The 12,488-nt window shown below is 48.7% G+C and overlaps 1 pseudogene; it reads right to left on the minus strand.

Annotated features, from left to right (window-relative positions):
- Window positions 1–12,488, minus strand: part of LOC136523049 (uncharacterized) — a 42,767-nt pseudogene that overhangs the window by 2,508 nt on the left and 27,771 nt on the right.

Here is a 12,488-nt window from a genome sequence, read left to right on the forward strand (position 1 = left end):
AAGAAGGGCCTGTACCTGATGGAGCTCGATGATGATACACCATTTGAGGACGCTGCGGTGGAGTCTTCCCCTACCGACGACGTCGAGATCTCCATCCACGCCCTCACCGGCATCAAGACGGCGGACACCATGCACCTGGCCACATCCGTCGCAGGCACATCCATCCGGGCTCTGGTGGACTCGGGATCCACTCACTCCTTCATCGCCGCAGACACTGCACGTCGCCTCTGCCTCCAGCCCGCGCCGCGCCCTGGCCTCACCGTGGGCGTTGCCAACGGGGAACGCGTCCCATCTGCCGGGGTCTGCGCCGCCGTCCCCGTCACCATCGGCACCGAGGAGTTCCACATCGACCTCTTCATCTTGCCCCTCCACGACTACGAGCTCGTGTTGGGCTGCCACTGGCTCCGGTCCCTAGGCCCCATCCTCTAGGACCTCGCCCACCAGACCATGGCGTTCTGGCACCGGGATCGCCGCATTCACTAGACTGGCGTCACAGCCCCCAGGGCCCCTGCTCTCCACGCCGCCGAGCGCCTGGACCTCCTCCAACTGCTCTTGGTTGAGTTCGGCGATATCTTCGACACGCAGTCGTCACTGCCTCTAGTTCGTGCCTGCGATCATCGGATTCATCTCCTACCAGGCACGGCCCCGATCGCAGTACGGCCCTACCGCTACCCCCAGCTGCTCAAAGATGAGCTGGAGAGGCAATGCGCTGACATGCTCCAGCAGGGCATCATCCGCCCAAGCACCTCGGCGTTCTCATCGCCCGTCCTCCTCGTGCGCAAGAAGGACAACTCATGGAGGTTCTGCATCGACTATCGCGCGCTCAATGCAAAAACAGTGCGCGACGTCTTCCCCATTCCCGTCGTCGACGAGCTTCTTGACGAACTCCGCGGTGCCACCTACTTCACCAAGCTCGATCTTCGCAGCGGATATCACCAAGTCCGCATGCACGCCGATGACATCCACAAGACGGCGTTTCGAACTCATCATGGGCATTTTGAGTTCTTAGTAATGGCCTTCGGCTTGACCAATGCCCCGGCGACGTTCCAGTCCCTTATGAACGAGGTTCTCCGCCCCTTCCTTCGCCACTTTGTGCTCGAGTTCTTTGATGATATTCTCATCTACAGCACGTCGTTCGCTGCACACCTGCAACACATCCGTGCTGTCCTCTCCACACTGCGCGCCCACAGCCTATTCCTGAAGCGCTCCAAGTGCTCATTCGCGGAGCGTCGGGTGGAGTACCTGGGCCACTTCATCTCCGAGGCAGGGGTGGCCATGGACCCGGCCAAGATTGAAGCGGTGCAGAGCTGGCCCATGCCGCGAACCCTCCGCGCACTACGTGGCTTCCTCGGCCTCACGGGCTACTACCGCCGTTTCATCCACAACTACGGCGTCATCGCAGCCCCGCTCACGGCCCTCTTGAAGTGGGATGCTTTCCGCTGGAGTGACGCCGTCGCCGCCGCCTTCGACATGCTCAAGTCAGCACTGACCTCCGGTCCGGTGCTGCAGCTTCCCGACTTCACGGCGCCCTTCGTCATCGACTGCGACGCCTTGGGCTCTGGTTTCGGCGCTGTCCTCCACCAGAGCGTAGGACCAATCGCGTTCTTCAGCCGCGCCGTGGCGCCACAGCATGCCAAGTTGGCTGCCTACGAGCGCGAGCTCATCGGATTGGTGAAGGCCGTGCGGCACTAGCGGCCGTATGTTTGGGCACGACCATTCACGATCCGCACCGACCACTTCGCCCTCAAGTTCCTCTTGGACCAGCGCCTCTCCACCATCCCGCAGCACACATGGGTCAGCAAGCTATTTGGCTATGATTTCAAGGTGGAGTACAAGCCCGGCCGCCAAAACACGGCTGCTGATGCCCTGTCACGCCGTGATGAGGACACCGCAGCACTGACAACCTGCGCACTCTCCTGGCCGGACTTCGATCTATTCCACGAGTTCCGAGCGGAGGCCGAGACACTACCGGATATCATCGCCAAGCGCTAGGAAATTGACCAGGGCCTTGCTGGGGCGAACTGGACGTCCGTCGATGGCTTCGTCCTGCATCGTGGCCACATCTTCGTCCCCGACATGTCGGCTCTGTGGCCCCAGATCCTAGACACAGCTCACGGCGCCGGCCATGAAGGCGTACAGAAGACGCTGCACCGCCTGCGTGCCTCCTTCTACAGCCCGCACGCCGGCCGTCTTGTCCGCGACTTCGTGCAGGGCTGCACCGTCTGTCAGCGTAACAAGACGGAGCATCTCCATCCAGCCGGCCTGCTGCAGCTGCTGGACGTTCCCCACACCGTCTGGGCCGACATCGCCATGGATTTTGTGGAAGGCTTTCCCAAGGTCGGAGGCAAATCGGTGGTTCTCACGGTGATTGATCGCTTCTCCAAGTATGCACATTTCATCGCCCTCGGCCACCCCTACAGCGCCACCTCTGTTGCCTAGGCGTTCTTCGACCAGATTGTGCGGTTCCACGGGCTGCCATGCTCCATCGTCAGCGATAGGGACCCGGTCTTTACCAGCGCCTTCTGGACCGAGCTCTTTCGCCTGTCTGGCGTCACACTGCGCCTCAGCTCTGCCTTCCACCCCCAAACTGATGGTTAGTCAGAGGTCACCAACCATATTCTCGGCGTCTACCTTCGCTGCCTCGCCGACGATCGTCCGTGGAGCTGGCTGCGGTGGCTGCCCTAGGCAGAGTTCTGCTATAATTCATCCTTCCAGACAGCATTGAGGGCAACTCCGTTTGAAGTGGTGTATGGTCGACCACCGCCCACCCTAGCTTTGTATCAGCCAGGTCTCTCAAAGGTGGCGGCACTAGACAAGCAGCTGACGGCCAAGGATGAGTTCCTGGCTGCTGTCCGGGAACGGCTCCTCCAAGCCCAGAGTATCATGAAGCAGAGCCATGACTCGGCACACCGGGATGTGTCTTTCAGTGTGGGCGACTGGGTGTGGCTCCGCCTTCACCAACGTGCTGCGACAGCTATCAGGTCCACCCAGAATGCCAAGCTCGTGCCCCGCTACTTCGGCCCCTTCCAGGTGCTCGAGCGCATTGGCTCGGTGGCCTACCGCCTCCAGCTCCCTGCTAAGGCACGCATCCACAATGTGTTCCACGTGGTGTTCCTAAAGAAGTTCCATGGCAACACTCCTGCAGACATTGTTCCACTACCTACAGTTGTCCATGGCCATGCTGTTCCTGAGCCCAGTCACATTGCCCGCGCTCGCCTCAACCATGGTGTGTGGGAAGTTTTGGTGCAATGGCTCGGTCGAAGTCCAGCTGATTCAACCTAGGAGCCGCCGGAAGATTTCAAGGCCACCTATCCCAAATTCCAGCTCGAGGACGAGCTAATTCGAAAGGAGGTGGAAGTGTTGTAGACGCTTTCATTAGGAAGCAATACAGCAGGAAGAAGAAGAAGGCGCCAGCCTCTAGTGGCTAGTTTTATGCCATAGTTATCCTTTCCTATAAGTTAGGATCTGGGAGCCAGTTTATTAGTGAGTTTGTTAGTGTCTAGTCGGCCATTGGGAGATATAACAAAGGGCCGGCTGATTAGGGGAGTTAAGCAGAAATAGAGCACCACGTTCGGAGCCTCCCAGGGAGGGCGAACCTGCTCTACCGTTGCTGATTATCTCTAGATTTAGCCATTGCTATTACCTCTAGTTCATCAATAAAGTTCAACCAGATTACTAGCTCTATCACCCTCCATGCATATTGGGCCACTAAATAGACAGCTGCACAACAAAACAAAAGAACACAACATAAGATTCTCAAAAAGAAGAACCAAGATTCACAGTTGGCTTTCCAAAGCATGGCCAAGCATCAGAAAGGAATAGACTTTTCTCATGAAACAAACCTAGTGAGGGCATGCAGACAAAGAAGAGCTGCACAAGGTGGAAATCAAGCCTGAAATGGAACAAGAAAGACAGAAACCGGTGAAGCTTGTCACTGGAATTTGTTTCTTAATGGAAATCAACTCCAAAACCTACAATCCACGCAAATTCTACAGATTGAGTGGTACTCAGTTTGGAATGGTGGTCTAAATTTCAGACATCTTTGATAGAAGTATCAATGTATCACGTTAGATAACTAATACATACATCCCAAAGAGAATAATCAACAGAAACTAGAAACAAGTGGGATCAAGGCTTCTTTGGAGAGGAGCAAGTGACAATTTAAATACCATGAGGTGATATGAGATGCTAGTCTTAGGTATGCTAAATAGAAGGTTCTGAATGAATGTCTTCTCATTAAATGGATCTGGAGAATTGAAAGTAATTTTCAACACACATGGTATCAGTTGCTTTTTTTTCTCAAATACGCAAGAGAGTTGATATCATTGCATTAAGAAGAATAAATCAGAGAATACAATGCACCCAAGACTCACACCTCCACCCCTCGTACCAAGATTTTTTTTTAAAAAAAAGAAAACTCGACCCTAGGGGGAAAGACCTCCCGCGAGGCATTATAGTTAAGGTAGAAATTTTCTTGAACTGCAGGGTTGAGAAAAGCCCTGAAAACTAGCTGCCCAGGACACGCCTACAGCACACGCCTGCACAACGCGTATATCTGAAGACAGTTACACAACAAGGGGCCTTTTCTTCGTGCAAGCCAGGGCTCAAACCCTGACCGGCAGCCTACCGACTAGAGGTCCTACCGCTACGCTATCACTGAGTTTGCCACACCCCTCATACAGAAAAATCACATTTGTGCCTTTGATGAACTAAAACGACCCAACCAAACAGAACTGCCAGCCTCCTATCTAGCAATAACCTCTAGGTGAGCCAGATCCCAGGCAACCGCTAGGCACAAGTTGTATACTGGGACTGGGAGCAACTCCATTAAAGACAGCATCATTACAATGCTTCCACAAGGCCAAGCAGCCAAAGTCATCAATGAATTTAGGCCTCCCTTGATGTTGCCAGGGCCAAAACAAGTATTCTAAACCATCATTCCCATAAGATTTTTTTCATCAGGGAATGGTGATAAATCAGATAGTCCATATAAACAGAAGAGGAGTAACCACACTTGTCTTGCAAATACACAGACACAAAGGATGTGTCGGTGCACAAAGTGACCAACTAGTGAATATTTGTAGTTTTGCTGTACGTTGTGATCGGAGGTGGCCTAGCACTCAATGACATAGGATTTATACTGGTTCGGACAACATGACCTACGTCCAGTCGGGGTCGGTCGGTGACTTTATTCCTAAGCCCAGGTGCTCGAAGTCTGCAGTGGGGTTACAAACGAGAGGGAGAAAGATGGGGCGTACAAGAGGTCCGGTCGGCTCCGACCGGAAGGGCCGAGAGTGATAGGAACTTTGCTACGAGCTAAGTGTTCAAGCGGGTGCTTAAGGTCCGAACCTGGTGGTTCTGTGGTTGTGAGCTATCGATCTAAGGAACTCTGGCCTACTGGAATCGATCTCTTTGTTGGAGGAAGCTGTAGGATCTCCAGGAAGATAAAGGAGGCCTAGAGGGGGGGTGAATAGGCCTGTAAAAATTCAACTCAAAACTCTGTCAGAACAGAGGGCGGCAATGCCGGCCTGACAGGGCGGTACTGTCGCTCTACGAAAATAAATCTAACACAACTGAGATTTTACAGAGATGAACTTGACCCCTTTAGCTGCTTAATCCTGCAATAGAAAGATAAGATCCAGTTCGAAGACTGAATATCATAGAACCTCCACACAAGAGTGGATCGAGCAACCAAATCCTAACACCAGCTAGTAATGAGCTAAACCAGCAAGTAAACAAGATGAAGCACGCGAGACACAAGATTTATCCTATGGTTCAGCTCACCACAAAGGTTTGCCTAAGTCCACGTTGTTGAGGAAGCCATAACAGGCTTGGCTTGCCACAAAGGCTTGCCTTACCCTCGTTCTCAAATCAAGAGGATGAACTCTTGAAGTGAGGGGTGATTTCTTAGCTCTGAGAATGAGGTTACAAACCTCCCAAGGCTGCCACACGAGTTGGCAAGACCAAGGGCGACGCCTAGCCGGCTAGGAGCAAGCTTCAAGAGTAACAAACCCTAGAACCGCCGGCAAAACGTGAACCAAATGCTCTTAGACTTTGGGAATCAGTGGATCTTCTCTTCAATCGAGTTTTGCTGTCTTTTCTCTCTAGTTTTGATAGTTAGTATCAAGGATTTCCTTGAGGGATGAAGGAGCAACAATAGAGGAGAGAGGTGAGCTTTGGTTCTGTTCTGTTTCGAGCAGAATGACTGAGTGAAGAAGATGACCGTTGTGGGCTGGGCCAGAAGGGTATAAATACCCCTTGGGTCCAACGGTCAGTTAAGGGTGGCACTGCCGCTCTTAACAGGGCGGCACTGCCGCCCTAGGCAAAACAGGTAAGTTGAGGTGAAATTTGGCTGGCTGTTTTGACTAGGTGAGAGGATGTAAATCTAAGAATTTGAGCATCTGGTTCAACAGTTGACCAACTGTCCTAAAATTCCTCTTAATAGTACGGCTTTCCCTAAACTCAATTTCAAAACATAAAAGAATTTAAACCTCCTTTAAGCTAGGTCTAGCCACTTTTTGTAATTAGGACACCTGCAACCTGTACATCATCCTCATTTTTCGATTCCCTACTTGTTATCTCGATAAATCTCATTAGTTCTCTAATTTGGTGGTCATCAATGCCAAAACCCATAATAGGACTTAATTGCACTTACAATCTCTCACTTTTTGATGATTGATGACAACCCAATTAGAACTTACAAAAGATATGAAATCAAAACTGAGATTTTCAAACTATGGATGTAGGAGCCTCCCCCTAAATATGTGAATAGAGATTTGAATTCTCAATTTGGCCTGAAAGGCCATGATTCACATTTTAGGTGTGATGAGAACCTCCCCCTACATCCATGCCTGCTGTGGGGTGTTGAACAAAGTGTCACAGGAATAAACATGATGCATATGACAGGCTATATCAGTTCAAGCACACAAGACTCTGGCTGATACAGCACAAGGCGGCACTGCCGGCCCCAGAGGGCGGCATTGCCGTCCTGACTATATCGGTCAGGTAGCAATCAGGTTCCTACAGCAGATCATATGAATATAAAACAATCTAAACTCAGAATATGACAAGCTAAAACAGTAACCATGAATACATGTCTATATCCGAAGCAAATTAAGTCACAAAGCAACATATTTCTACTCTCATAGAATCTGGACATAAAGCGCAGCTGCAGAGAACTCATGGCGTCGAAAATTTGTTGACCCCTCTAATTTTCTCCCCCTTTGTCATCAAGTACCAAAAAGAGAAGAAAAAGAAGAAAAGTCACACGTCACTGTCGGAGTCGATGCGGGCACGTCCGGCGATGTGGGTGTGAGAAGTGAAGCGTGCTGAACGTCGTGGAGGAGATGCCCCAGCTGAAGTAGAAGGACCTGGCTGATCCGTCGAAGGACGCGGTCTCCTAGAATATGTGCGAAGCAAGACTGCCTGAACCTATGGATCTACCTCTGTGGAGTGAATCTCTACACCAAGGTCCTGCTACCGTGGGGGCTGCTCAAAATGCTACCCCTGTGGGTACCCGTAGTACTGACTGAATGCCTCATAAGAGTGCCCATACTGCTGATCATCTGGCTGTTCATAATGATGCTCATGTGGCTGATCCTGCTCTTCGTCCGAGGAAGAAAGACGAGGCAAGTTAGAAAACTGAGGTGCTGACTGCACTGGTGGAAGAGGTGGCAGCCCCGCCATCTCCCTAGCATGCCTCACTGCTTCCCTGTTTTCCATTCTATCCTCATAAGCAGTCGGTGACGCATATGCACAATGAGTAAAGATAGCCTTCATCCATGCACTCATCTTCCCTCACTTAGACTTCTTTTGTTCCCTAGCCCTAGACGGCTCAAGAATGTCTCTATGTTCAGCTCTAGAAGAGTGAAGGCCTGCTGCCCCACTATCTCCATGTCCTCTAGAACAAGTGCGCTGAGTGGCTGACCCAAGTCCCCCTAAGCCACCATGGGTCTTTTTCATCTTGTAAACAGTGTGCTCACAATCCTTAGGAAACCACATGCTAGTCACTCTCTCAATCACAAACATGAGGTAAGGAGCATAGAGCAAAGATCTCCTCCCATCATCCATGGCATATGCTAGCTCAACCCAAATAAACCTTGGAACATTAAACTTTTTACTACTGGGAAACCTAGACAATACATTGGTGATGTAGCCATTCAAATCTGTTGCATTGTCTTTGGAGTTAAGAGTGATCCTGAAAAGATTGTTCATGATATAATAGAAGCTCTTGAGATTGGTCCTTGACCAATCAGGAACTGCAAGATTTTGATTCTCCCATGTGAAGCTTACTTCCATTGGCTCAAGACGACGTTCATTATGAATCCTCTCATATCCCCTGTGGATATGTCCAAAACTAAGAATACGACAGAAGGTGACCAAATCAATGCGATAATGTCGCCCATCAGTCATCCAATGAAGCTCATCCACTTCCCTGTTCCAATAGTAAGTGGCATAGAACTGTGCAAGAATCTCCCTGTTCCAATCATACCTGAAACTCATGATATCTGTTATCTCAAAGCGGTCACAGGTCTTGATGGCTGCAGCAAACCCCTGATCATCCCTGCTCTTCAAGTCACCAAAATCAATGTACTGCATCTTGCTAATCTTGCCCTTTGACTTGGATAGGATGGCTATGGCATAAAAATCAGATTGGAAAGCATTCCAAAATCTATAATCAATGCCACTAGACCTATTAGAGGAGTAGGAATCAATCTCTCTAGCTTCACCTATCTTCTTCCAACTCATAGAATAATCAAGAACTGTATGATTGTCACTGTTTTGGGGAGGATTGGGGTTGAACCCATCAGTATTTTCTCTCATGTAGCTGCTATCAAACTCTGAAATGTGCAGAGGAGAATCATGCCACACACGAATAGTCATTCCCATCCTCTGAATTCTTTCTTCTTCAGCAAGGTCTTCATCAAGATTTCTGTCACTAGGAATATAGCTTGCCTGTCCCCTACCTCTCTTGACCTTTTGCTTAGTTGACATCACCTTTCTTTTTCCTCGGTTCATCTATGCAATTAAATGAGACTTGATAAGAAACTGTATAAGATAAAGAGTTAGAGACAGTTGCAAGCAGGCTTTAACAAGAAAAAGAATTTTGAAAATGACACAGGAAGCTTTGCTGGATTTGGAATCAGCATGAAAGGGCGGCACTGCCACCCTCAGTTGCTTCACTAGTTCATTTTCAACTTTCTCGTTCTGGCTAAATCCTACTACCAACAGTGTCTATCCATCATCACAATTTCATAATCATAGTCTAAACGAAAAATATATGAAACCCTAGCCATGGATTTGAAAGATTGAGTATGAAAAACTTTTAGAAACAATTTTTGATAAATGAATCCAATCCATTCTGAACTTCTAGATTAATGAGATTGAGTATAGCAGTTAGAATCTACTAGGGGTACCATTAATGGTCCCATGGGCGGCATTGCCGCTCTCCCCAAAATCATCCAACCGTTGAAACTCAAAATCATTTTGATTTACTCATCAAAAATCTTTCTAAACCCTTCATACTTCCCCTAGAAACAGAAATCCATGACTAAAACTTTCACATTGCATAGATCGAATGGGGTTAGGGTTTCACCTTGCTTCCAAAACGATGGAGTGGAGGGAGAAGAGGAGAAATGGCTCGGCCAGGAGCTTCCTGCAGGGGGCCTGCGACGAGGAGACTCGGCCAACTGCAGGGGCGGCACTGCCGGAGTGGCAGCCCGTAGGGAACGGCGACGGCGCGTGCTTGAGGGAGAAAGAAAGAGGAGCACGGGCGTTAGCGTCGGTTGAGAGAGAAGGAAAGAGTTGGGTCGAGGGCTAGGGAATGAAATAGATAGAAGAGAACGGGCCCCGTAACCCAGCCAAAATTGGCAGAAAACAGCCCAGTTTTCAGAGGGCGGCACTGCCGGCCATTATGAGCGGCACTGCCGCCCTGCCAATTTTGCAGGGATTACACTGAAACTTTATGACCTCCTTTACCTCAGATATGGATACATATTATCTAAATATCATGACCAATAAGCAATCAACAATACAGACAATGGTCATGACACTTAGTTGGCCTTTTTAAAAGGTTTTGAAACACAATATAACATCCTTTTTAAATCATTTTCCTATGTTGCTAGTGAAAGGTCCTAATGGTTAGAGGGGGGTGAATAGCCTAATAAAATTTCTACTACAACACTTAACAAAGTAGTTAGACAATTATGAGGCGAAGCCAGTGTTGCGCTAGCCTACTCAAAAAGCAAGCCACCTACCACAATTCTAGGTTGGATGGTATGATGCTACTCTATGTTAGTATGCTCTCAAAAGCTAACTAAAGAGCCACACCAACCAAGAAAGCAAGCTCTCACAACTAGGTACACTAAAGAGCTTGACAACTAGTTTGCGGTAATGTAATGAGAGTGATCAAGAAGGTTATACCACCGTGTAGATGAAGGAACCAATCAATCACAAGGATGAATAACAATGAAGACCAATCAAAGATGAACACAATGATTTTTACCGAGGTTCACTTGCTTGCCGGCAAGCTAGTCCTCGTTGTGGCGATTCACTCACTTGGAGGTTCACGCACTAATTGGCTTCACACACCAAGCCCTCAATAGGGTGCCGCACAACCAACACAAGATGAGGATCACACAAGACACGAGCAATCCACTATAGTACCTTTTGGCTCTTCGCCGGGGAAAGGTCAAGAACCCCTCACAATCATCACGATCGGAGCCAGAGACAATCACCCCTCTCTGCTCGATGATCCTTGCTGCTCCAAGCTGTCTAGGTGGCGGCAACTACCAAGAGTAACAAGCGAAATCTGCAGCGAAACATAAACACCAAGTGCCTCTAGATGCAATCACTCAAGCAATGCACTTGGATTTTCTCCCAATCTCACAAAGATGATGAATCAATGATGGAGATAAGTGGAAAGGCTTTGGCTAAGCTCACAAGGTTGCTATGTCAATGAAAATGGCCAAAGATCTTGGCTTCAACCGGCCATGTGGCTTAAATAGATGCCCCCACGAAATAGAGTCATTGTACCCCTTCATTGGGCACAGCGCGGGCTGACCAGACGCTCCGGTAAGTTGACCAAACGCTGAGCCCCCAGCGTCTGGTCGCTCGCAGTCAGCCATGTGTCCTGACTTCAACGGTCATTAGTCTTGACCGGACACTGCGCTTGAGTTGACCGGACGCTGAACACCAGCGTCCGGTCGTTTACAGTAAGGTTCCAAAACCGACTTTTGCCGACCGGACGCGTCCGATCATGCTTGACCGGACCCTTCCAGCGTCCGGTCACACTGTAACTTCTTACTATGCTAACCGACAACACGACCGAATGCAGCCCTGTAGCGTCCGGTCGCTGAGCGACCCAGCGTCCGGTCAGTTGACCGACGCCAGCATCTTTGCGACCAACTCCATTTCACCTCTAACTTCTTTACCCTTGCTCAATTGTGTCAACCACCAAATGTATCACCTTGTGTACATGTGTTAACATATTTTCACAAACATTTTCAAGGGTGTTAGCATTCCACTAGATCCTAAATGCATATGCAATGAGTTAGAGCATCTAATGGCACTTTGATAACCGCAATCCAACACGAGTTTCAACCCTCTTAATAGTACGGCTATCAAATCTAAATGTGATCACACTCTCTAAGTGTCTTGATCACCTAAACAAAATAGCTCCTATGGTTTATACCTTTGCCTTGAGCTTTTTATTTTTCTCTTTCTTCTTTCCAAGTCCAAGCACCTGATCATTACAATGGCATCATCATTGTCATGCTATGATCTTCGTTTGCTTCACTACTTGGAGTGTGCTACTTATCTCATGATCACTTGATAAACTAGGTTAGCACTTAGGGTTTTATCAATTCACTAAAACTAAACTAGAGCTTTCAGCTAGGTTGTCAAACAGAGGTATGTCATATTTCAAACCATGTTATAAGAATCAAGTATATTTAGCTCACTATGCAAAGCACAAAACCTTGACTCGTCGAGAGGCTTAGTGAAAATATCGGCTAGTTGTTTTTCGGTGCTCACATGACAAATTTCGATATCTCCTTTGGTTTCGTGGTCTCTCAGGAAGTGACGTCGGATGTCTATATGTTTGGTTCTTGAGTGGCTTACGGGATTGTTTACAAGCTTTATGGCACTTTCATTGTCACACAAAAGTGGGATTTTGGTGAATTGATATCCGAAATCATGAAGGGTTTGCCTCATCCAAAGTAGTTGAGCACAACATGCACTGGCTGCAACTTACTCGGCCTCGGCGGTGGAAAGAGCTACACAATTTTGCTTCTTTGAACTCCAAGACACTAGGGACCGTCAAAGAAATTGACATGTCCCCAAAGTGCTTTTTCTATCTACCATGCAACCGGCATAATCGGAATCCGAATAGCCAAGTAGATTGAACTTGGAGCCCTTGGGATACCACAAGCCAAGGTTAGGAGTGTGTACTAAATATCTCAAGATTCTCTTAACAGCCACTAAATGAC

Source organism: Miscanthus floridulus, chromosome 18 (genome assembly GCF_019320115.1).
Source record: "Miscanthus floridulus cultivar M001 chromosome 18, ASM1932011v1, whole genome shotgun sequence".
Lineage (NCBI taxonomy): Eukaryota > Viridiplantae > Streptophyta > Magnoliopsida > Poales > Poaceae > Miscanthus > Miscanthus floridulus.